The 25,775-nt window shown below is 42.3% G+C and overlaps 1 protein-coding gene and 1 non-coding gene across 4 annotated transcripts in view; one reads left to right on the plus strand and one right to left on the minus strand.

Moving 5' to 3' along the window:
* The window catches only part of NR3C2 (nuclear receptor subfamily 3 group C member 2), a 363,688-nt gene that overhangs the window by 327,036 nt on the left and 10,877 nt on the right, over nucleotides 1–25,775 (plus strand). The gene's annotated exons all lie outside the window — the stretch shown is intronic.
* On the minus strand, nucleotides 7,418–7,524 carry LOC116274405. The gene has a single exon (XR_004183009.1). It is a non-coding gene; the product is annotated as a U6 spliceosomal RNA (small nuclear RNA).

The raw sequence follows: 25,775 nt of genomic DNA on the forward strand, positions 1-25,775 counted from the left end.
AAATGTTTGCTTTAACATTGCATAAATAGTGTCCATCTTCTACAACTGTTAATCTAATAACCCAATCTTTCAAAAACATTATTAGTGGTTCAGGGCCAGCTTGGATCATCTCAATCTTTGCCAACTTTTGAATCTTATATTCATTATTCTTCATAGGAGTCACCTTTCTTGTCTTGTGTGAATACAGAAAGGAGATTCTAAGCTTGTTTCTAATTTAATCAATTATAGATATAGCCGAGGTGGTTTTAGCAGTTTCTACAAAATTTTGATTTGGATAACTTGCTTTGTATGTCATTTAAAATATGCTTCTTGTTTCATTTTGCAAGCAGCTTCTCCAGTTCTGGCTCAAAGAATGTTGTATGCAGTCATGCTAATTTAGTTCTTCATATTTGTGAAGTTTCCATACTTTCTTTTGGAGAATTTATTGCCTAAGTTCAGCCTGTAAGATCTGAGTAGTAAACTCTTTTAAAAATATTTTTCTATTAAGGAAAATGTTGACAGGCTTGATGACCAGTATTATAATGGTGTTATTATGGAAATAATGGTCCATCTTTTAGAAATTCCATTATGACAGCAGAATGTTCTCTCTCTGTGGTAACTAATGGCATAAGGTTGATTGATAAAAGAATGCCACTTTCCAGTGTTTTACACTGAGACCCTGTGCATATCATTTACCTCTGCTTTCTCTGAACTTTTCATATGACAAAAGTCAAATTCCCACAAGGCGAACTCAGTGATAAATAGTTTTGCTAATTGTCAGTGGCTTAAAGAGTGTGACTTAGTGGAAAATCTTAGAAATAAGAGATGATGGCAAGCAAGGCTTTGGGGAACACAGCAAATTATGCTCTTCATGACTCACACAAAAGGAAATGCAGGAAACTGGAGCAAAGACTTCCCACTCGTTTTATGTTGAAACCACAGATCATCTACATGAGAACACATAGCAGATTTACTTTCGTCTGTTAATTTCGTTGAAAGGCCCTCTGAGTAGAGAATAGAATGGGGGTTTTGTGGTTCTTTCTTAAATTCTCTTATTTGTACAGTTAGGCACAAGTGCAATATCAAAATTCATGTGATTATAGATGAAACATTCTGAAACAATTTCCATGTAATGAGGCTGACAACAGAAGTTAAACTTGGTTTTTCAAAAGCCCTTCAGAATTGACTTTTCTTAAGCAGCATAGCACAGTGGAAACACTGAGGCCTCACCTAGTGGTCCACGGGTCAAAACCTCGTTTGCTAGGTTTTTTTTTTTTTTTTTTCACCAGCACAGTGCTTGGCATAGATAGGAACTCAATGAATAGTTTTTTGAATGGCTGTATCATAAATGCTGTTTTATGCAAAGTTTTCCAAAGTAAATTAGTGTCCTTTGGGGTTTCTTAATTGAGGTAGAACTGATGCAGAATAAACTGAACAAATTTAAAGTCCACAATTTTATAAGTTTTGACTTCTATACACACCTGTGAAATTATCACCACAATCAAGATAGTGAATATATCTATCACCCCAAAAGTTTTCTCCAGCCTTCCTTTAATCTTTCCACCTACCCTTCTTCTCCTCAATTGCTTTCTATATTGCTTCTATTAATAGAGATTAGTCTGCATTTTCTAGTGTTACATATAAATGTAACAATGCGGTATGTAGTCTTTTTTGGTCTGGCTTCCTTCACTTAGCATAGTTACGTTGAGATTCACTGATTCCATTTCATATATAAATAATTTGTCGTTTTTTGGGGTTTTTTATCGCTAGTTTCCCATTGTGTGGATTTTCCCCCAATTAATTTGTGCAGTCACCTATTGATGGTTGTTTGGGTTGCTACCAGCTTGGAGGCTATTACAAATAAAGCCATACTGAGCCTTTATGTACAAGTCTTTGTAGGGACATATACTTTCTCCTTTCTCGGATGAATGCCTTGTAGTGGAATACCTGGGTAATATGGCAGGTATATTTTCATATTTTAAGAAACTGCCAAACGGTTTTCCAAAATGGTTGAACAATTTACTATTCCCAAGAGAAGCATGTGAGGTTCAGATTGCTCCACACCCTTGCCGACTCTTGGTGTGGTTAGTCGGTTTACTTTCAGCCATTCTAATAGCTGCACAGTGGTATCTTACTGTGGTTTGAACTTGGTTTCCCTGAAGATGATGGTGAACATCTTTTCATATGCTCATTTATCTTTATGTCTTCTTTGGTGAAGTGTCTGTTCAACTCTTTGGCTTATTTTTCATAATTGGATAATTTGTTTTCTGATTGCTGGGTTTTGAGAGTTCTTTATATTTTCTGGATGCAAATCCAGATTCTGACTGTCAGTATTTTCTCCCAGTGCGGCTGATTTTTCATTCTCTTAGCAATGTCTTTTGGAGAGCAGGAGTTTGTCATTTTAACTAAGTCCCGTTGATGATTGTTTTCTATATGGGTCATGCTTTCAGGGCTGTATCTGAGAAGTCCTAGTATAAGCCAGTGTCACAGAGCTTTGCTCTGTATTTTCTTCTAGCATCACTGTCCTTCACTGCTAGCCTGTGTCTTGGAAATCATTTTTTCATGGTCTTTATTTTGAATACTTTTGGTTGTTTCAAGCGGAAGGGTAATTTCAATTCATCTCACTCCACCTTGGCTGGAAGAAGAATACCACGTTTTCAGAATCATTGGAATCATTTTAATTCTAAAAGCTTTATTTTGAAATATCAAAAATGTTTGATCTTAAAGGTGGCCTGACAGAAGCATGTTGAATACTCTGTTTATATTCCTTTTCCAGACAGAACATTGAAAAGTGCATTGTAAGTCTAGAGGGACCTTTCTAACATTCACACTTACTCAGACTTGAGACTGCCTACAGCTTTTTCATTAGAGTAAATTAGTGAATCAACAGTTGTGGAATTTTCTCTGTGCTGGCTCTATACTCAGAGGCTAGTTCTGATCGCCTTGTGGAAAAAAGAGCATTTGTTTTTAAGGGTCACACACATAAGAACCTTTGACTGTAGATCAAAGTTCTGCTGAAACCGTGTGTGTAGTATGCCAGCTCTCAAGGTACATCCACACCGCTCTCAGGACACACGTGGATTTCTTCCACATAGTACACATATGTGCTAGAAAAATGGTCCCAAGGTGGGTGAAAGGCACATTCTCTGAAAGAACAGGTTGACAGTTGAGTGTTTGAATCGGTTAACAACTTTAATGAATCATAAGCCCTCTGAACTTCAATCTTTCCCCAAAAAAATATTTCAAACAAAGCAACTGTGGTAAGGATACTAGGAGTAGATGTACTTTTGCATTGTAAATGTTTAGGTGTCATATGTAAAGCAGATAGAATCCTTACTCTACTAGAAAGAAAGAATTGACAATAATAATTTTTTTATTTCTAAGAATAGCAATTTCCTATGAGTGAAAGAAGCTTATTTCTAATGAATTTATTGCTAACTTCTGTTCATTCTTAGAAAGATCAAGAACTGTTTATGTTATGGTCATTGTGTAGAACAGTAAGTAACGAAGATGGTATTAATAGTACCTTTTGAGGCAAAAATTGCCCTTTTCCTATTAAACATATGTTGCAATTTTATGTCAGTATACACACTTAGTAAAAATGTGCCTCCTGCCTAGCAGTATAGACAGTACTGCAGAGGATACACAATGTGCTACCAACCCAACCCCTGAAAAATAGTGTGCATAATATGCCAGCCCTCAGGACATATGCACACAACTCTCAGGACATACATGGATTTCTTCCACATGGTACACATCTGTGTTGGTAGAATGGTAAGCTTAGAGTTTACAGAGGCAACTGGAGCATAATGCAAGGTAGAAAGTAATCAGGTGTTCAGACCAGTTCCCTGGATGGTGGGACCCCTAAGAGCATGTATGTTTATGTATTCATCTGTTGGTGAGCCCTTGCCACATTCCCAGGACCAGTGGGACAATGCAAACAGAAAGTCTGTCCTTAGTAATCGATAGAGGACGATGTTCATCTCATTCAACAAATACATGAGTGTCTAAAAGTGCCAGGCAGTGTCATAGGAGGGAGACACCCCCAGACAGAGCAGCCAGACAGCACCTGGAGGTCACAGGACAGCGTCCTGGGACCTCCGAGGAGGTGGAGTTGTGGGCTCACTGACACTTATTCTACATTGGAACCAAGCCTTGTGAAGAAAGCAGAGGAGCTGTGCCGGGCAGGGGTCATGGAAAACTTCCAGGGGCGCGTCAGAGGATCCTTATTTAATGGAAGAAGAAACAGTCCTGGAGAGTGATTTCTTAAGTTCCTAGATAGCTGGTGGCGGCCAGAACTTCCTTGACTCACTGCTGAGTGCTCCGGACGCTGCCATTATGATAGAGAACACTTGTGGCTGATAGCAGCTGCTCGTTTTTAGGCTGGGCTGGATTTCAGAGATCAGAAAACCATCATCTAGGAATGTTAGGGACAGCTGCGCCGCCCTCCGGTGCTCCAGATTTGTTTGCGTCTTCCCTGGCCTGTTCTGGAATTCATCGGTTATGTGAGGTGCAGGGTTACATCTTGAAGGCAGTCAACCTTGTTTTTATTAAAACATCATGTCTGTGTAGCAGATCCCAAAACAAAATGTTAGTTGACCTCAACATGAGCTGAGCAAGTCTTGGCTTGGGGGCGTTTGCTTCTGTGCATGACCATTAGACCTGGATGAGAACCTACCCCTGGGCTGGGTAGGGGTCAGTGTGTCACTGAGATGCTCTTCTGTGCATGACAGAAGGAAGGCCTCTGAGGATCCCATTGCTGAATAGCTGCTTTCCTTGTCTCCAGGGTCCATGCTAGAAGCTGACATGGCTCTTCTCTAGCCAGGCTCTGGGACCCATGGCTTCCCTGCTCCTAGAGGGGCAAGGTGGGTGGTGTGAGAAACAGAAATCTTGTGGTACGGAAAATACTACATGTACACACTGGGGAGATGTCATTCTTTAGGTGAAAAGGGCGTTAAGTATCATTGACATGGCTGGGCGCAGTGGCTCCCACTTGTAATCCCAGTACTTTGGGAAGTGGAGGTGGAGGTGGGCAGATCACTTGAGGTGAGGAGTTAGAGACCAGCCCAGACAACATGATGAAACCCCATCTCTACTAAAAATACAAAATTAGCTGGGTGCAGTAATGCGCGCCTGTAGTACCAGCTACTTCGGAGGCTGAGGTGAGAAGATTGCTTGAGCCCAGGAGGCAGAGGCTGCAGTGAGACAAGATTGCACCACAGTACTCCAGCCTGGATCACAGAGCAATACCTGTCTCAAATAGAAAAGCAAAAAAATTGTCAGTGAGTCAAAATATCTCACCAAATGAGATATTGCTACAAGCAGCAGAGACTGTTCACAAATTATTATTATTTTTATTTTTTATTTTACTTTAAGTTCTGGGATACATGTGCAGAATGTGCTGCTTTGTTATGTAGGTATACATGTGCCATGGTGACTTGCTGCACCTATCAACCTGTCATCTAGGTCTTGGTTTTTTTTTTTAAGTTCTAGGGTACATGTGAACAACGTGCAGGTTTGTTACATATGTATACATGTGCCATGTTGGTGTGCTGCACCCATTAACTCATCATTTACATTACGTATATCTTCTAATGCTATCCCTCCCCCCACCCCTCCCCACAATAGGCCCCGGTGTGTGATGTTCCCCTTCCTGTGTCCAAGTGATCTCATTGTTCAGTGCCCACCTATGAGTGAGAACATGCGGTGTTTGGTTTTCTGTTCTTGCGATAGTTTGCTGAGAATGATGGTTTCCAACTGCATCCATGTCCCTACAAAGGACACGAATTCATCCTTTTTTATGGCTGCATAGTATTCCATGGTGTATATGTGCCACATTTTCTTAATCCAGTCTGTCACTGATGGACATTTGGGTTGATTCCAAGTCTTTGCTATTGTGAATAGTGCTGCAATAAACATATGTGTGTATGTGTCTTTATAGCAGCATGACTTACAATCCTTTGGGTATATACCCAGTAATGGGATGGCTGGGTCAAATGGTATTTCTAGTTCTAGATCCTTGGGGAATTGCCATACTGTTTTCCACAATGCTTGAACTAGTTTACAGTCCCACCAACAGTGTAAAAGTGTTCCTATTTCTCCACATCCTCTCCAGCACCTGCTGATTCCTGATTTTTTAATGATTGCCATCCTAACTGGTGTGAGATGGTATCTCATTGTGGTTTTGATTTGCATTTCTCTGATGGCCAGTGATGATGAGCATTTTTTCATGTGTCTGTTGGCTGTATGAATGTCTTCTTTTGAGAAGTGTCTGTTCATATTCTTTGCCCACTTTTTCATGGGGTTATTTGCTTTTATCTTTTAAATTTGATTGAGTTCTTTATAGGTTCTGGATATTAGCCCTTTGTCAGATGAGTAGATTGCAAAAATTTTCTCCCATTCTGTAGGTTGGCTGTTCACTCTGATGGTCCTTTCTTTTGCTGTGCAGAAGCTCCTTAGTTTAATTAGATCCCATTTGTCAATTTTGGGTTTTGTTGCTGTTGCTTTTGGTGTTTTAGACATGAAGTCCTTGTCCATGCCTATGTCCTGAATGGTATTACTTAGGTTTTCTTCTAGGGTTTTTATGATTTTAGGTCTAACATTTAAGTCTCTAATCCATCTTGAATTAATTTTCATATAAGGAGTAAGGAAAGGATCCAATTTCAGCTTTCTACTTATGGCTAGCCAATTTTCCCAGCACCATTTATTAAATATCCTTTCCCCATTTCTTGTTTTTGTCAGGTTTGTCAAAGATCAGATGGCTGTAAATGTGTGGTATTATTTCTAAGGGCTCTGTTCTGTTCCATTGGTCTGTATCTGTGTTTTGGTACCAGTACTATGCTGTTTTGGTTACTGTAGCCTTGTAGTATAGTTTGAAGTCAGGTAGCGTGATGCCTCCAGCTTTGTTCTTTTGGCTTAGGATTGTCTTGGCAGTGCATACTCTTTTTTGGTTCCATATGAACTTTAAAGCAGTTTTTTTCCAATTCTGTAAAGAAAGTCATTGGTAGCTTAATGGGGATGGCATTGAATCTATAAATTACCTTGGGCAGTATGGCCATTTTCACAATATTGATTCTTCCTATCCATGAGCATGGAATGTTCTTCCATTTGTTTGTGTCCTCTTTTATTTCACTGAGCACTGGTGTGTAGTTCTCCTTGAAGAGGTCCTTTACATCCCTTGTACGTTGGATTCCTAGGTATTTTATTCTCTTTGAAGCTATTGTGAATGGGAGTTCATTCATGATTTGGCTCTCTGTTTGTCTGTTACTGGTGTATAAGAATGCTTGTGATTTTTGCACATTGATTTTATATCCTGAGACTTTGCTGAAGTTGCTTATCAGCTTAAGGAGATTTTGGACTGAGACAATGGGGTTTTCTAAATATATAATCATGTCATCTGCAAACAGGGACAATTTGACTTCTTCTTTTCCTAACTGAACAAAATATGGAACGCTTCACGAATTTGTGTGTCATCCTTGCACAGGGGCCATGCTAATCATCTCTGTATCATTCCAATTTTAGTATATGTGTTGCCAAAGCGAGCACCGTCATCTAGGTTTTAGGCCCCACATGCATTAGGTGTCTGTCCTAATGCTCTCCCTCCCTTGTCCCTGACCTCCCAATAGGCCTCAGTTTGTGGTGTTCTCCTCCCTGTGTCCATGTGTTTTTATTGTTCACCTCCCTCTGATGAGTGAGAACGTGTTGTTTGCTTTTCTGTTCCTGTATTAATTTGCTGAGAATGATGGCTTCCAGCTTCATCCATGTCCCTGCAAAGGACATGAACTTATTCTTTTTTATAGTTGTGTAGTATTCCATGGTGTTTATGTGCCATATTTTCTTTACCTAGCCTATCAATGATGGGCATTTGGATTGGTTCCAAGTCTTTGCTATCGTAAATAGTGCTACAGTAAACATACATGTGCATGTGTCTTTATAGTAGAATGATGTATAATCCTTTGGTTATATACCCAGTAATGGGATTGCTGAGTCAAATGGTATTTCTGGTTCTAGATTCTTGAGGAATAAACACACTGTCTTCCACAATGGCTGAACTAAATTACATTCCCACCAACAGTGTAAAAGCATTCCTATTTCTCCACAGCCTCGCCAGCATCTATTGTTTCCTGACTTTTTAATAATTGCCATTCTAACTGGTGTGAGATGATATCTCATCGTGGTTTTCATTTGCATTTCTCTAATGAGCAGTGGTGATGAGCTTTTTTTCATGTTTGCTGACTGTGTAAATGTCTTCTTTTGAGAAGGGTCTTTGCCACTTTTTGATGGGGTTTTTGGTTTGGTTTTTTTTTTTTTTTTTTCCTTGTAAATTTGTTTATGTTCCTTGTAGATTCTGGGTACTAGACCTTTGTCAGATGGGTAGATAGCAAAAATTTTCTTCCATTCTGTAGGTCGCCTATTCAGTCTGATAATAGTTTCTTTTGCTGTGCAGAAGCTCTTTAGTGTAATTAAATCCCATTCGTCAAGTTTGGCTTTTGTTGCCATTGCTTTTTGTGTTTTACTCATGAAATCTTTGCCCATGCCTATGTCCTGCATGGTATTGCCTAGGTTTTCTTCTAGGGTTTTTATGGTTTTAGGTTTTATGTTTAAGTCTTTAATCCATCTTGAGTTAATTTTTGTATAAGGTGTAAGGAAAGGGTCCAGTTTCAGTTTTCTGCATATGGCTAGCCAGTTTTCCCAGCACCATTTATTAAACAGGAAATCCTTTCCCAATGGCTTGTTTTTGTCAGGTTTGTCAAAGATCAGATGGTTGTAGATGTGTGGTGTTATTTCTAGGTTTCTGTTCTGTTGCATTGGTCTATATATCTGTTTTGGTACCAGTACCATGCTGTTTTGGTTACCGTAGCCTTGTCATGTAGTTTGAATTCAGGTAGCGTGATGCCTCCAACTTTTTTCTTTTTGCTTAGAATTGTCTTGGCTATATGGGCTCTTTTTTGGTTCCATATGAAATTTAAATTAGTTTTTTCTAATTCTGTGAAGACAGTCAATGGTAGCTTAATGGGAATAACATTGAATCTGTAAACTATTTGGGGGAATATGGCTATTTTCATGATATTGGCTCTTCCTATACATGAGCATGGAATGTTTTTCCATTTGTTTGTGTCCTCTCTTATTTCCTTGAGCAGTGGTTTGCAGTTCTCCTTGAAGATGTCCTTCACTTCCCTTGTAAGATGTATTCCTAGGTATTTTATTCTCTTTGTAGCAGTTGTAAATGGGAGTTCATTCATGATTTGGCCCTTTGCTTGCCTATTGTTGGTGTATGGGAATGCTTGTGATTTTTGCACATTGATTTTATATCCTGAGACTTTGCTGAAGTTGCTTATCAGCTTAAGGAGTTTTGGGGCTGAGATGATGGGGTTTTCTAAATATAGAATCATGTCATCTGCAAACAGCAACAATTTGACTTCCTCTCTTCCTATTTCAATACCCTTTATATCTTTCTCTTACCAGAACTTCCAATACTATGTTGAATGGGAGTGGTGAGAGAAGGCTTCCTTGTTTTGTGCTGGTTTTCAATGGGAATGCTTCCAGCTTTTGCCCATTCAGTATGATATTGGCTATGGGTTTGTCATAAATAGCTCTTATTATTTTGAGATATGTTACATCAATACCTAGTTTATTGAGAATTTTTAACATGAAGGGATGTTGAATTTTATCGAAGGCCTTTTCTGCATCTATTGAGATAATCATGTAGTTTTTGTCTTTGGTTCTGTTTATGTGATGGATTACATTTATTGATTTGTGTATGTTGAACCAGCCTTGCATCCCAGGGATGAAGCCAACTTGATCGTGGTGAATAAGCTTTTTGATGTACTGCTGGATTCAGTTTGCCAGTATTTTATTGAGGATTTTCACATCGATATTCATCAGGGATATTGGCCTGAAGTTTTCTTTTTTTGTTGTGTCTCCACCAGGTTTTGGTATCAGGATGATGCTGGCCTCATTAAAATAAATTAGGGAGGATTCCCCCTTTTTCTATTTTTTGTAATAGTTTCAGAAGGAATGGTACCAACTCCTCTTTGTACCTCCAGTAGAATTCAGCTGTGAATCCGTTTAGTCCTGGGCTTTTTTTTTTTTTGGTTGGTAGGCTATTAATTACTGCCTCAATTTCAGAACTAGTTATTGGTCTATTCAGGGATTCATTATAGTCTCGAGAAGGTATATGTGTCTGGGAATGTATCCATTTCTCCTAGATTTTCTAGTTTATTTGCATAGAGGTGTTTATAGTATTCTCTGATGGTAGTTTGTATTTCTTTGGGATCAGTGATGATATCCCCTTTATTATTTTTATTCACACATTATTTTGAGAGAGTCATAGTTCATATAATTAGTGGGTGCTTTTGCATCTTGCTGTGGTCTGGTAATTTTCCTCAGGATCACACTAGAAGTGGTGTACAGGAAGACACAAATCTACTTTAAGCATTTCTTACCTCATATAGAAGAATGGAAGCTGCACATTTGGCTGTGTTCACCATTTACTTGCGTAGCCCACTCACTTCATATTTTATTCTGTCTTACATCTTTCCACTCAGGCAAAGTTTCTCCTCAGGAAATGTTCTGAGGCCAAAATAGGAGCCCGCCATGGAAATGAGACCACTGCGGACGACAGAAAGAGTGTGGCCTCTGGTGCTAGGTCACCCTTTCTTTCAGCCATCTTGGTGCTTTACTTCAACTTTTGGCTTTTGGTTTCTTCAACTGTAAGGCCGTAGTAATACCCATCTTGTAGGAAGTTTGGGGAAGTGAATGAAATAACACAGGAACCAAGACATCTACCGCATTAACAGGCACTGAACAAATGTTCACCCTCTCTTCCTGTTGCTCAGGTGACAATGAAATAAGGCTACTTGCTTCTATGTCTATAATAAAGTACCCAGAGCTGGTAGTACCATGAATATGTATGTAAGAGACACTGAGAGATTGAGATTCAAAGCCACATTCTCTCTCACCAAGCTAAACTATTTAATATAATTGTTAGCGGTGTTGCGCTGCTTTCTTCTTTGACAAGGCCATGACTAAGAAGGGCTCTAAGTAAAGGAAGAATCATTTATTCCAGTCAGCTAACTGGTAGCAAAGCCTCTTGCAAGACACCAAGGGAGAGGGGAGGACATAATTTATGGAAAAAAAAAAAAAAAAAACCTCACTGTTTTTGAAAAGGACATCTTCATAGGTATAAAGATTTCAAATTAAATGAATAACTGATATGGGAGATCTTACTCATTGCCTAGTGGATAATGGAACAATTGCTAAGGCCTTACAGTATCTCTATAACGATTACTAAGGTCTTACAGTGAGAGGTGGCGGAGCCAAATTTGAAATCCTAAAGTAGATTAAGAGCTGGCATTTACATTTACAAATTTCTTATTTCACGAGTATAGCCTAGTTCAGAATGCATTGTTCTGGCTGACTTGTGCCAATGGATGCTTATTTTCATATAAAGCATCTTTATTTTGTACAATTGGGAAAATGCATCAAATATAATTAAAAATGGGTGGTAAATAGGACATGATAGGTGAAAATGTGATTTCAGTGTGAAGGAAAAGCATGGCCTAGACGCCTTGAGGTGTGGTATGGGGAGGTCTGGACAAGCCAAGGACTGGTGTTTGTTACATGCCTGCAGCTGGGGCCATGGCGTCCAACTGGAATATGTAACTCTGCGTAGAGCTGGAAAGGGCATCCTTATGTGTTCCTCCTTCGGCCACCACATTCGTGGTTCAAGGGCAGCATCATTCAGTGGCCATGGTTGCATCTCTCAAAGCTCCCCAAGGGTTTGGAATAGGTTCGTATAGTGAGAGGCAGCAGAATTGCTCAGTGACTCTTCCTCCCAAACCTGTCGGACAGAGGCTTTTCGTAACCAGAATACTACATTAAAAAAGAGATTTTTCAGTGTCCAGTTGGTCTTCACTCTGTGAAATGAGCCATCTCTGTCAGTTACCCCTCTAAACAGCCTCTATGGGTACGTGCAAAGGAAGGGCTACTGAGTGGCCCTGCTTCCCAGAGGGCAGGCCTGGCTTTTGGGCCATGAGCCCACTGGCAGGGGAGGCACATATGGTAGCCTCTACCATGCCAGGCACAGCACAGGCACTGTGGGTACAACAACCGTACAAGAGACCTGGGGCCTGTGTCCTCTGTGAGGACAGAGCTTGCAGTCTGATGGGGAATATAGACATGTAAACTGGATTGAAAACCCGGCATGAAAGGTACTGTGCTACGGAGTGTCAGGACCACGCGTGGAGCATCTGGAAAGGGAAGTGGCAGGGTAGAGAAGGGGCCATGGCATGAGGTAAGGGAAATGACTGCTTAGCTGCCACTCAAAAGTCAAGTCGGGGTTTACCACATAGAGGGAAGCTACTCTAAGCCAAAGGAGTTAACATCCCAAGGGAGGGAGAAGCATTCTGATTTTGAGAAAGAGAGAATGTCCTTGTATCCAAGAGAGCCATGGGAGGAATGGAGAGAAAGAGAAGGAAGACAGTGATGGAATCCATAAGCCAGGTCAAGGAAGCTGTTGAGGCATTTTCACCACATTTGTAGAGAATCTGGAGCTGATCTGTCCAATGCCATTTCCACTGCCATGTGGGGCTCTTTACATTTAAGTGAAATGGAAAAGGAGTCCCCCAGACACGCTAGCTGCATTTCAAGTGCCCCACAGCCACATGTGGCTAGTCACCACCATTCTGTTGTAATGACAACAGAAAGCTGTGCAGAAAGCTGTGCTGAATGGTGCTGTCTGACGGATTCTAGAGGATCCAGGAGTGGCAGGAGGTAGCGTCCCAGTAGGATATTGGTGCTGTGGTTCAGACGAGAGGTGGTAGAGCCAAGTTGGGGCAGGAGCACCAACAGAGGTTCAGGTGGTGGAATGATGACTCCTGGTGATGAATGGGATGGGGAGGTTGAGAGAGTAAAGAGCAAGTCAAAGAGGACTCCCCAGGATTGGAAGCAGATAGCTGGGCAGGGTGGTACCTGCACAGAGGACGGGGCTCAGGGCAAGGAGATCTGGGAGGGGGGATGAAGAGCTTGTTTAGGACGTACAGGATTTGAAAGACCTTTAGGACATTCTGGAGGGACAGCAGGTAAACAGTTCTGTGGATGAAGGTGAGGAAGGCAGCCTGCTGCTGCAGATGTGGGAGGCGGCAGCACGTGGGTGGTCACTGAAGCTGGGAGTGGATGAAACTGCCCAGGTGTTGGTGCAGCTCAAGAAAAGGGCAGAACGGGAGAGGGTCCAAAGGAAACACTGTGGTCAAATGGGGAGGTGGCTGCAATAAGTCTGGGAAAGCGCTGCTGCTAAGGGAAGAAAAGGAGGTAGAATGGGGACATTCAGGACAAGCCAGAAAAGAGAGTGTGTGCCCCACTTTGCCAGTGAGGGGCCTGAGGGGCAGAAGCTGCAGAAAGGTCAGTTAGCAAATGGCCTGAACAACTTTCAGTAGCCATAGCAACTGGGAGGTGGTTGTGAAGAATAGTGGATCGACTCAAGGCGCAATAATGCTCATGGGGTTTCCAGTAGCTATATTAGAAGCCACAAAGCAAACAGGGACAGCAGTCCATTTTTTTTTTTTAGTATCAAGAGTGTTGTCCAGCAAAGCTCCATAGTAAAATTGCCTTAATAAATAAAAGAGAATGATGGCTGTTTCTGTTACATGGTGGGATGTATGTAAGTGAGCAGTTCAAATGTGATTGAGAGAATATACAATGTCTTTGTGTTTATATGTTTAAGCCTGGCTAAGACATCCCATCAGCTTAACAAGACTATCTTTGTAAATAACCCCGAAACTCTATTCCAGACCATAGCTGACTTTATTATGTACTATATGCATATATGTGTGTATATGTGAGGATGTGTGTGTATCACCATGTGAAGAGTTCAGCATCAAAGGCAGCTATGAGGCTTCTGAGCTGATCTTGCTTTTTAAGTCATGATTTAGTTCAGTGATGCAGGTCCTGAGCCCTTCCTCACCCATCACTTTCACATTACACCTTAATTCTAATGATGGTTCATTTCCACTTGCAGCCACAGAACCTCTGTCTTCTTCAGTCTTTCGTGCTTAGTCATAGCTTTCTGTGGCTGACTTAATGCAAAACCTGGGTAATATACTTACCTCTTTCAAGAAGGTTAATGTCTTTTCAGTGGCTGGTTTTTAGACAAGTCACAGTGCTTACCAACTGTTGTTCAACAACCAGGCGACATTCTAAGATGCAATTGTACTATGTTTTAGAGAAATGAGGAGGGGGAATGTCCATATAAGAGTTTATGCTTTTTTATTATTTTATTTTTAATGGTGGTAAAATACACAAGCATAGAATTCACCATGTTAACCATTTTTCAGTGTACAGTGTGGGTGTTAAGTACATTCACATTGTTGTACAACCAATTTCCAGAGCTCTTTGTCTTGCAAAACTAAAGCTCCCCATGCCCCTCTTTCTGTCTCTGAATTTGACTACTAGGAGTAGCTCATATGAGTATTTGTCTTTTTGTGACTGGCTCATTTCACTTAGCATAGTGTCCTCCAAGTTCATCCATGTTGCAGCAGGTGTCAGAATGTCCTCCCTTTATAAGGCTGAATAATATTTCATTGTGTGTATACACCACATTGTGTTTGCCTACTAATCTGTCAAGAGACATCTGGGTTGCCACCTTTTGGCTATTGTGAATAGCACTGCTATGAACATGGATGTATAAATATCTCTTTGAGACTCTGCTTTCAATTCTTTTGGGAATATTCCCAGAAATTAGATTGCTGGATCATATGATAATTCTACATTTATTTTTTTGAGGAAATACCGAACTTTCCCACAGCAGATACACCATTTTTCATTACTAACAACAGTGAACAAGGATTCTAATTTCTCCACATCCTTGTGAACACTTGTTATTTTCTGGGATTTCTTTTTAGTACTCATCTTCATGGTTGTGAAGTGGTAACTCATTGTAGTTTTGATTTGCATTTCCCTGATTAGTGATGTTGAATACCTTTCCAGGCGCTATTGGCCATTTGTAAGTCTTCTTTGAAGAAATGTCTTTCAAGTCTTTGCCCAACTTTTTAATCAATTTTTTGTTTTTTTATTGTTGAGTTGTAGGAGTTCTTTATATAGTCTGTATATTGACCCCTTTTCCAATCTATGACTTGCAAATATTTTCTCCCGTTCTCTGTTTTTATTTGTTTTCACTTTGTTTGTTTTGGTGCCAAAATCGTCTTTCTCTTATGAATATATAATGACAACAGAAAACAGTTTGTTTCTTTTAATCCTTAACTGGCAAAAATTAAAAGTTGTGTTTGATCCCAGTTTATTTAAAGAAGGGGAAAAAGTATTTTTCTTATGATCACCAAGTCCTTTTGCTTCATCACTGATTTTTCACAAGTTACAAACCCATAGAACATGTGCCTGTGTTCACAGCTAGTTTTGAAGACTTACAAGCAAGTAATTTTCTGTAAGAACACTGCAGGAAAACTAGGATCTTGCCTCATTATGGGAGGAAATCAGGCATTCCATTCCCACCTGACTGCGAGATTTGTGCTGCCACAGGGTGATCTTTCTGGAAAAAACAAAAATTTTAGGGAGAAAAAAATCACTGAAGGTCCTATAGGCTGTGCTTCTAGAAGATCACATCTAAATCAAACCTGACACACAGGAATCTTTTCCTGATCTGAAATATATCTAGGGGAGATTTTGGGAAACTATCTTATTGTCTAACACCTGTGTCAATAAATCCCCCGCTCCTATGCAGCTCAAATCCCTCTTCTTACAATATAATAATAACTGTGTAATACCTGGGATTTACATAGTGTCTTTCCTTCTAAGTCCTGTGATTAAATCCTTCTAATGTTTCCATGAGGCGAGGATGAGTAAATATTACTATTTAAACTTAATCACCCTCCTGCCTTAATTCCTTTCTCTATAAAAAGAAAACAATAGTAATGCTTACTTGGATTATTTTTATCCTTTTTATAGAGAAAGGAATTAAGATGGAGTGATTAAATGCATTTTCAGGGGCTCATAAATGAGGCAGGAGGGAAAGAAGCACCTGAGGGAGCCATCAGGTGGCTCCTGTGGGTGGCAGCCCAGCCCTCCACCTAGGTAGCTCCATTGCTGATAGGTTAGGTGTCACTCTGGGCTTATGCATAACGTGGGCATCTCCAGGGCCAAGTGTCATGGGGGTGTGGCCTTGCAGTCCCACTCTTGGCATAATATTCTGCTGCTCCCATCTTGAAATTCTTAGTAAACTTTGAACGAGGGTCCCCTTATGTTCATTTTGCCCACGGCCCCACCAGTTACACAGCCTGGCCCAGGCATGATAGAATCTACTTAAGATGGTGTTTGTCAGAATTCAGCCTGAAGTAAGCTTGCAATGGGTAGAACACCTTGCAGGTGTGGCCAGGGAAAAAGATAGCAGAGATAGGAAAGACAGAAAGTTTGGGTGAAGCAGGACATAAGAATTCAGGCAGACAAGAGACACTGATATGCTCAAAAAGGAACTTTTAAACCCAGGGCCTCATTTGATACAAAAAGAAAATAGTGAAGGAATTCCATAAGGAGTGAGACTCTCTTGAGCAATAGAGAAATGTTATTGTCAGTGTCATTATAGAAAGAGGAGATAATTTTAAATGATTGACATTTAAAAGGCTAGGAAGATGCCAGTTGACCAATTAAGTGTATCAAGGTCATAGTTAAAGGGACTAGAAAGTGTATGTGGGTTAAACTGCAGACAGTCAATCCTCATCATTCTCAGATTTTGTATTTGCAACTTCACCTACTCACTAAAATGTATTTGTAACCCTAAAATCAATGCTCGGGGCACTTTTGCAGGCATTCCTAGATGTGCAGAGCAGTGAAAAATGCCTGCCACCAATGTGCATGTTCCTGGCAAGGTCAAACAAGCAGACTCTGCTCTCTTGTTTCAGCTCTAATGCCATAAATACTCATCCTTTTTGAGGTCTACTGCATGCCATGGTTTTTTGCACTTTTGTGCATTTTGTTGGTGAGTCCGCTGTTGAGATGACCCCCAAGCACAGAGCCCCAGTGCTGTCTATGTTCCTAAGTGCAAGAAAACTATGACGTGGCTTATGGAGAAAATATGTGTGTTAAAGAAGCATTCTTCAGGCCAGTGTTAGGGAATTGGCAGTATACATTAAATAAGATGCCTTTAAACAGAAACACACATAAAACAAGGTTATATATTGTCATTTGTTGAAAAAGTTGTGACCAGCAATGTAATTGTAATAGGTTATTGCCTGATGCACACAGAAAGTCAATACACCAAGACACTGGATTGCAGCAGAGAGGTTTAATCAGAGTCGCACCAAAAGAGATGGGACAAACCTCAAACCTATCTCCCCAGGAGTTTGGGGCAAGGGTTTTTAAGGGCTTGGGAGTGGGCGGAAGTGTGGAGGTCTTTGATTGGTCAAAGAGTACAAGGGGAAGTCGCTGAGCAGGGAGATGGAGAAGCCATATTCTCATGCTGATCCTGTTCCTCTGTAGGGGGGTCTTCAAACTGGTTGCTGGAATTCAGGATCTGAAAAACATCTTAAGCCAGGGGTGTCCAGTCTTTTGGCTTCCCTGGGCCACATTGGAAGAAGAATTGTCTTGGGCTGCACATAAAATACACTAACACTAGCGACAGCTGATGAGCTTTAAAAAAAAAAAAGCAAAAGAATCTCATATTTTAAGAAAGTTTATGAATTTGTGTGGGGCCGCATTCAAAGCCGTCCTGGGCCACATACAGCCCGTGGGCCATGGGTTGGACAGGCTTGTCTTAAGCGATCCTTAAACAAAAGCCTTTGATTCTAGTGTCAAGAGATCCTGTCTGTATGGTCAGTATCTAGTGCTATGTGACTTTTAGCAACTAGGAAGTGGGCCAAAGTGCAGCATGATTAATACTTAACTATATTTCTGTCCAGACCTGGCATGCGATTCTTGTCAACCCTATGGGGGTGGCTTCAGCAGCTTGTGGGAACCTAACCCTGTATTTCCCCTAGGAGCAATTGTTCAGTATGTGTTAAATCAGTGTTCAGGTGACTTTGCAAGACATAGTTAGCTACTATGATATCAAGGATCAACTGTGAATTCCCCAGGGAATGTAGGCTCAAAGGGAAATGACTCCTAAAGGAGCAGCCAAAAATGTGAGACATGTGTGACAGAAGCTCTCTATTTGAATGACAAATTCTGGAACCTTTATGTTGCATGATGTCTTCGGTTACCTAGCCCTACGTCCACAGGGGCTAGGATTCTTTCTTTCTTTTCTTTTTTTTTTTTTTTTTTTAACAGGTTATTAGTTTATTAAGTTAAACAGAACGACATAGTTTCAAATAAAAGTGTTACTGAATTTGCAGTAAAAATTACACATGATTAGTGTAAATTAGAAAAGGTATATAAAATGGTTGGCATAAGGCAATAACATCCCTACTTTTTTTTTTAATTTATTATTATTATTATACTTTAAGTTCTAGGGTACATGTGCATAATGTGCAGGTTTGTTACATATGTATACTTGTGCCATGTTGGTGTGCTGCACCCATCAACTCGTCATTTACATCAGGTATAACTCCCAATGCAATCCCTCCCCTCTCCCCCCCCCCCCTCCCCATGATAGGCGCCGGTGTGTGATGTTCCCCTTCCCGAGTCCAAGTGATCTCACTGTTCAGTTCCCACGGGGCTAGGATTCTTTCTAAAGCGTTTCCTAAAGGCTAGAAGAATCTGTATGGTAACAGGAAAGCCAGATCTAAGTACCACCATATCACTTAATTTGGAGACCTCTTTTCTCCCACATTTTAGTAGTTTTGAAAACTACCAAATACTAAATAAGATGAAGACATTGTATATTTGATTTATATACTTTAACAAACAAACAAGCAAAACCTGTTCCTTCCAAAGCTATTATTGACTCTCTGAGATGCCTTCCAATCCATGGGTCAGTAAACTTCTTCTGTAGTGGGCCACATAGTAACTATTTTAGGCTCTGTGGGTCACACAATCTTGGTTACAGCTACTCGGCTATGCCACTGTAGCATGACAGCGGTCACAGGATATATGTGAATGAATGAATGAGTGTGGCCGTGTTCTAAACAATTTCATAACATTTGAACATGTCACAAAATATTACTCTTTGAATTTTTTTTTCAGTCATTTAAAAGTGTAAAAAACACAAACATGGAAAAAACTTTAAAGCATAAAGGCCAGATTTGACCTGCAATTGTTGTTTGCCAGACCGTCCCTATTTGCTTTCTGTGGCATCATAGAATCAAGGGAAGAAAACAGTCCTTATCTATTACCTTGAGATACCTTGCTCTCACGTGTTCTTACCTAAGGCTGCCTCTGGCCTCTAGGGTCTGCCCCTTATTGCTTGATGTTCCTTTTTTGGGGAGATTGAAGCAAGGATTTAGCTGCCTAATCTAGATTAAACCTGATGTTGAAGTTGGTAACATATAAACACAAGTCAGATTTGTACTTTGCTCAGCATAGTGTACATTTGCAGGAAGGATCTAGGAAATATTGAAAACAAGATTAGGAAAAGTTCATACTTCTATATACAGTAACATGCCAATGCATTTCAAACACCACCCTTTCATTACACTTCCTTTGTTCAGCAAGGTTCTAATTACCCCTTTATCTTTAAGCTCTACTTTCTTCTTTTCCATTGTGTCATTTTGCTTTGTGTTTTCCACATGTACAATACACCTTATTCTCAAGAAGGCAGAGCTGTGGTCTAGAATGAGGCTTTTAATACAAGGAAACTTAAGGTGGAAATTAAATAAAATTAAACAAAAAAAATTAGAAGGAAATTGAGCCCATCTTGCTTAGCACAGCATCCAAACAACATGTTTCGAGGATTTAATATTCACCCCTGACCAGAGACCAGTGACTGGTGTTGAATTTGTTATAAAAATGGGGATGAAGAACAAATTAAAACACAGTCTTGGTAACAATCAGATGCTAATGGCTGGGGGCCGGGATGAGTTTTCAGAAATGCCCTTGGTTTCCCATGAGACACTGTAGCACCTACTCCACCCCTCCACCCTCCCATCCCAGCCAGCCCATTCCTGGGCCGGCACTGGACAGACCCAGACTGCCTGAGCCTGTACCAGCCTAGACTCCGAAACCAGCCCTGGGAGGCTGCGTGGGACAACCCTGCCTCTGTCACTCCATCAGCACCACTAAGCTTCCCACTAAGGTCCCCAAAGGCCTCCCACGTGCCTAGCGTTTACTGCTGCACCGAGCATGCTCACTGACAAACTTTTGGCCAAGAAGTGCCTTTTGGTCTCTTGGTCAGATCGAGGAGGGCTTCAGGACTCTCCAAAACTCACCCACTGAGAGAGCCTGCCAGAAACACTCAGCTGAGCGATGGCATCATGGAGCCTGGGTTTTCAGAAGGGAGCCCATCGTGAGTGGTAGCGTAACCTTGTTAAGGTTGTACTTTCCTTAGGTATAGAAACAAATAAAATGCTGCTAAAGTGGTAAGGGATGGACTTTTCATACCATGTCACATTCTGCTGAGATATTATCAGACAGGGAAGAAGCAGAGCCACATGGCTCAGGGGCCCATCTGAGCACAAGTGGGCAGCCTCCCTTTCAGCCTGCACTGGGAGCAGGTTGGGGTTTAGAATCTGTTTTTTCAAAATTAACATTTATTGTGGAATATACATAGCTCACAGTTTACCATTTTATCCATTTTAAGTGTACAATTCAGTGGTATTAGGTCCGTTCACATAGTTGTGCAACCGTCACCACCATCCATCCCAGAAACTATAACCCTTAAACACGAACTTCCTTTCCCCTACTCCTGGTAAGCGCTATTCTGCTTTGTTTCTATGAATTTGGCCATTCTAGGTACCTCATATAAGTGGAATCATAAAGTATTTGTTCTTTTTTATCTGGCTCATTTCACTTAATGTTTTTGAGGTTCCTGGTGCTGTAGCATGTATCAGAATTTCATTTCTTTTTGAGACTGAATAATAGCTCTCTGTGTATGCCACATTTTGTTAATCCGTGGATGGATGCTTGAGCTGTTTTCACCTTTTGGAATTGTGAATAATGCTGCTGTGAACACATTTTGTTTTTTGGGATTTTTTTTTTTTTTTTTTTTGAGATGGAGTTTTGCTCTTGTTGCCCAGGCTGGAGTACAGTGGCACAATCTCAGCTCACTGCAACCTCCGCCTCCTGGGTTCAAGCGATTCTCCTGCCTCAGCCTCCCGAGTAACTGGGATTACAGGCATCCACTACCACGCCCGGCTAATTTTTGTATTTTTAGTAAAGACTGGGTTTCACCATGTTGGCCAGGCTGGTCTCAGACTCCTGACCTCAGGTGATCCACCCTCCTTGGCCTCCCAAAGTGCTGGGATTTACAGGCATGAGCCCTGTGCCCAGCTGTGAATACTTGTGTACAAATATCTATTTGAGCACTTGCTTTCAGTTCCTTTGGGTATATGCCTGAAGTGGAATGGTGTGTCATATGGTAATTCTCTGTTTAATCTCTTTAGGAACTGTCACACTGTCCTCCAAAGCACTGCACCATTATACATTTTCACCAGTGGCATACAAGGGTTCCAATTTCTCTATATCCTTGTCAACATTTGTTATTTTCCACTGTTTTTTGAACACTTGTTATTTCCCCCTTTTTTTGATAATAGCCATCCTAATGGGTGTGAAATGCTATCTCATTGCAGTTTTAGTTTTGATTTGCATTTCTCTAATGACTAGAGCTGTCAAGCATCTCTTCTTGTGCTTATTGGGCATTTGTGTATCTTCTTTGGAGAAATGGCTTTGGCAAGTCCTTTATCAAGTTTTGATTCAGTTTGCTTTTTTGTTGTTGAGTTGTAGTTGTTCTTTATATATTCTGAATATTAACCCCATGCCTGACATATGATTGAAAATATCTTCTCCCATTCTTTGGGTTGCCTTTTAACTCTCTTGATGGTGACCTTGGATGCACAGTTTTTAATTTTCTTCTACTCATATTTATCTTTTTTCTTTCATTGCCTATGTTTTTGGTGCCATATCCAAGAATAACACTGTTTTGTTTCAGATGAAGGCCAAACTTCTTATATAATCACTGCAGGTCATTTTCCAATATTTCGAAGGCTATTTCTGGAACACCTGGACTAAATAGTTGCCAGTCTTTTGTGTCCAGTGAAACTACTAGCATTGGAGTATTTACAGTTGAGTCAATGTATCTTTTGCCCTAACCCCATCAATATCGCTAAAATTTTGATCTTGGAAAATAAAATTCCAATATCCCCTGCCCCAATGCTCATGTTAAACATTCTGGAGTCAGCAGATAACATATAAGAAATGAGCACGCTATTGAAATCATGGGGGACCTACTTTAGAGAGGATGTATCATTCAGGCTTCATCACCACTGAAGTGATTGTGTAACCTCAGAACAGCAGCATTGGCCCCAGATGTGCAGCAAGAAGGAGCCTCTCCCTGCACAGCCTTCTGAGAAGCCGTCATTTGCAGTGGGAGCAGGGAAAGTGGGGAGTGGCCGCTGGCCTGCCCCAGTGATGACTCGTGAGGTAGTAGGGAAAAGGCAGATCCAGCCCCAGGCCTCATCGTCGGAGTGAGCCAAGTGCCATCAGTCGCCCTGTGACCTTGCTAGGCTCTTCTTCCACCCTGACAGCTGTGGCCCATCAGGCTGGAAAAATCATGCTGGGCATCTGCTAAACTTCTGAGATCCCAGCAGATGTATTTTGTACAGAATGAAAAGTCAATGCACAAATCTTTCTCTGATTTCTAACAATGTGGGACTCTTATTGCTGATTATAATTAGGGTTCTTGCCTCTCCATTTAGCCTGGGATCTACCAGGACAGGCTAGTGGGAATCAGCATTGAGACAGCAGGCCAGGCCATCGTTGCATTTGACTCATTGCAATGAAGTCACTCATGCTGACAATTGAAGGTAGAGCTTTGGGCTTGGTTGCTATGACCACCTTCCCTACTCTGACCCCAGGGCCTCTAACCACAGTGAGCAGAGAATGGGGCTTCTAGCACCCCTGGCATGTGGATGGAGTCATGTTAAAACTCAGCATGCACAGGCGGAAGGAAACCGGAGTCCAGGGAAAGATGGAAAGGGGTTAGCTTCGTGTACTGAGTTTTGCAGTATCGGTGCCACAAAATGAAGATGCTCATTTAGGTTGCCCAGTTTTTGTTTTGGCTCAATGAATAAAACTATCAACAGCTACCCTAAAAAATACTGTTGAAATAAGTCATCCCCAAGCACTGGGAGTTTGGAATAAGTCAGAGAAACCCAGGAGCGAGAATCTGGGCAACAGTAGCTTCGAATCCCTTTAGCCCTCAGCCCACACCAGGGCTGCACAGCAGAAACAAGAAGGGGCCACTCCTGGGAGCCATGGGGAATAAGACAGGTGATTCCTCTGTCAGGGAGCTTGCAGGCTGCTGTTTAAGGAGCTGCACCATAAATAGGACAGGTTAAACCGATAAAGATATGGCCAGCAGGATAAAAGAGGAAGTGGGGTCACCTGGCTCCAAGGCTAATGGTCAAGTAAATGAGAAAAATAAAAAAGTGTCATCTGTGAGGTGAGAGGCCAGAAAGGATTCCTCCAGGGTGGGCTCCAGGAGGGCCTGCGGGGAAGAGGTGACTGCAGAGAAAGAACTGGGGAAGCAGCAGCAGCTGCTCAGCACGACATTTTCCAGAATTGATTCCACGCCGAGTGAGTGTCTGAGGAAACTGTCGGGGCATCCCCGGAGAGCTGTGCACACAGTCATTCTGAAGTCATTTGCTTTGAAAGGTGGCCTTTGGGATGGTCTGGCTTTCTCCCCCCATTCCAAAACAGACACATCCTGATGAACTGAACTCTCGCTTGGTGGTTTCATGCTTTGCAGTGGGAATAGTGGTTTGTATTCAAACTAGAAACGGTACTCATTTAGAGGTGCACAGCCTGGCTCCCACCCTGCCCAGCATCCCCTTCCAGGGTGTGAGTTCAGCCTGCCCTGCCTCTACCAACTCTGTACTGGGGACAGTGGCCTATTGTGCACTGAGGGGCGTGGGTAGAGAATAGTGTCTGATGATGTACAAGTGCCTTGTATGCATTTGTATCCTCATTTCCTGGCTTTTTGAGGCTCAGGTAAGGGCCAAGTCTGCATATTCCTCAACGCGTACCTGTGCACTACACCAGACTGGTACCCAGGAGATGACCACATGAATGTACAGGGTGATGTTACATGCTTTGCCGTAAGACAGTGGTGTGGCACAGGAACCAGTGTCCATTCTGGCTGGTCAGTATCTGTGCTGACCCAGATGTTTGATATGTCAATCTCACCCAGCTCTCCTGGTCTTGTCCCCACCTCCTTGAGATCTAACCACCTGCAGCTGCTAACTTCATGCACGTGGATTTTTCCAGTTGCGATGGGGCTGTGTACTGCGGCGCCTCCCTACCTTGCACATCTGCTAAGGGCCGGGCATCTGTGGGTCCTGCCCTGAAGGCTCCCCTGGTCCACTGGCTGGAGCAGGCCAGGGTTGGGGGAAGGCTGTGCAGGCCAGTGAGCACACGGGGCCCAGGACTTGCAGCTCGGACCAGCTTGGTTATCTTTCTCCTCGCCCAGTGACTGGGGGCCCCCGCTTCGATTCCCACAGATGTTCCCTGACATCAGCCACTGCAGTCATGGCTCAGGATTTAGGCCTGCAGAGGTTTTCCGCCTTGTCCCAGGGCAGGGTGCACCAGATGGGCTTCTACGGCTGCCGGCACTTCTGGTGGCTGCTGAGGCTTTCTGCACACCCAGCCCTGTGGGCATCCTAGCCACCCAGACAACATAGGCTGAGCCCTTTCCTGGGAGTGGTTGGTGGTGACACCGCCCCCATCCACTGGTGACGTCATGCTTACACAGTCAAATGCCCAGCCCCCGGCTGACAGGCCAATGCCACCTGCTGGCTCTGATGCCAGGCCCGGGTTCCACACGAAGGACCCATCCCTCTGCAGCTGACCGAGGCATAAACAGAAGCCTTCATGACTGGGAATGAGCTGCTTTCTCCGTCTGTGGAACACGGAAGAGAGGTGGGTGGGAAACGCCAACCCCAGGTGAATATGCATTGTTATTGAGTAGTGTCTGGGACACCTGTCCCCAGCCAGCCTGTGAGGAAAAACAGCCAAGTCCCTAGCCCCAGCCCCTCTCCATTCTGCCCTGTTTTCTCAGCATCTCCTGGGTGGTGCTCAATGCTGTGGACGTGTTTATGTGTTAGATAGGCACAGAGGCTCCAAGAGGGCCTGGGACCTCTCCCTGTTAGCAGGTTCACAGATGTGCCCAGGCTGCATGCTGAAACTTGTTCAAGGGTCGACTTACTCTGTTCCTTCTCTTATTACATATGTGTCAGCGTTGCTGTCACCTGTGTACCAACATGAACCCTTCCATGGCCCTTCTGTGTAACTTTTTTGGGATGTCAGTCGGTAGGCTGGCAGGCTTCTCCGCTCTTCAGGAACTCCCTAGGTAACCCTGCCCTTGCTGGTCCCCCAATGGCCATGCGACCTTCAGGTCACGTGCATCCAAGCCCATCTTTCCTGAGAGCCCCTCTGAACTACACCACCTCCCTTCCCTCCTCACACCGGCAGCACCTGCCTTTCTGTGTGTATTTCTGCTTAGTAGAAAAGAACACAGACGCCTTGAGAGAGAGATGTGTTCACTGCAGCTTCCCCAGTGCCTGGCACAGAGCAGGTGCTCGGTGAGTTAGCTGGATAGATGGTGAAGATGAGTTGTAAATAAAGGACACTGGCCCTCCCCCAAACCTCTGTGGCCTGAGTAAAGGGAACCTTTATCCCCAGACATGAACAAGGCTCAGTCCCAG

Source organism: Papio anubis, chromosome 3 (genome assembly GCF_008728515.1).
Source record: "Papio anubis isolate 15944 chromosome 3, Panubis1.0, whole genome shotgun sequence".
Classification (NCBI taxonomy): domain Eukaryota; kingdom Metazoa; phylum Chordata; class Mammalia; order Primates; family Cercopithecidae; genus Papio; species Papio anubis.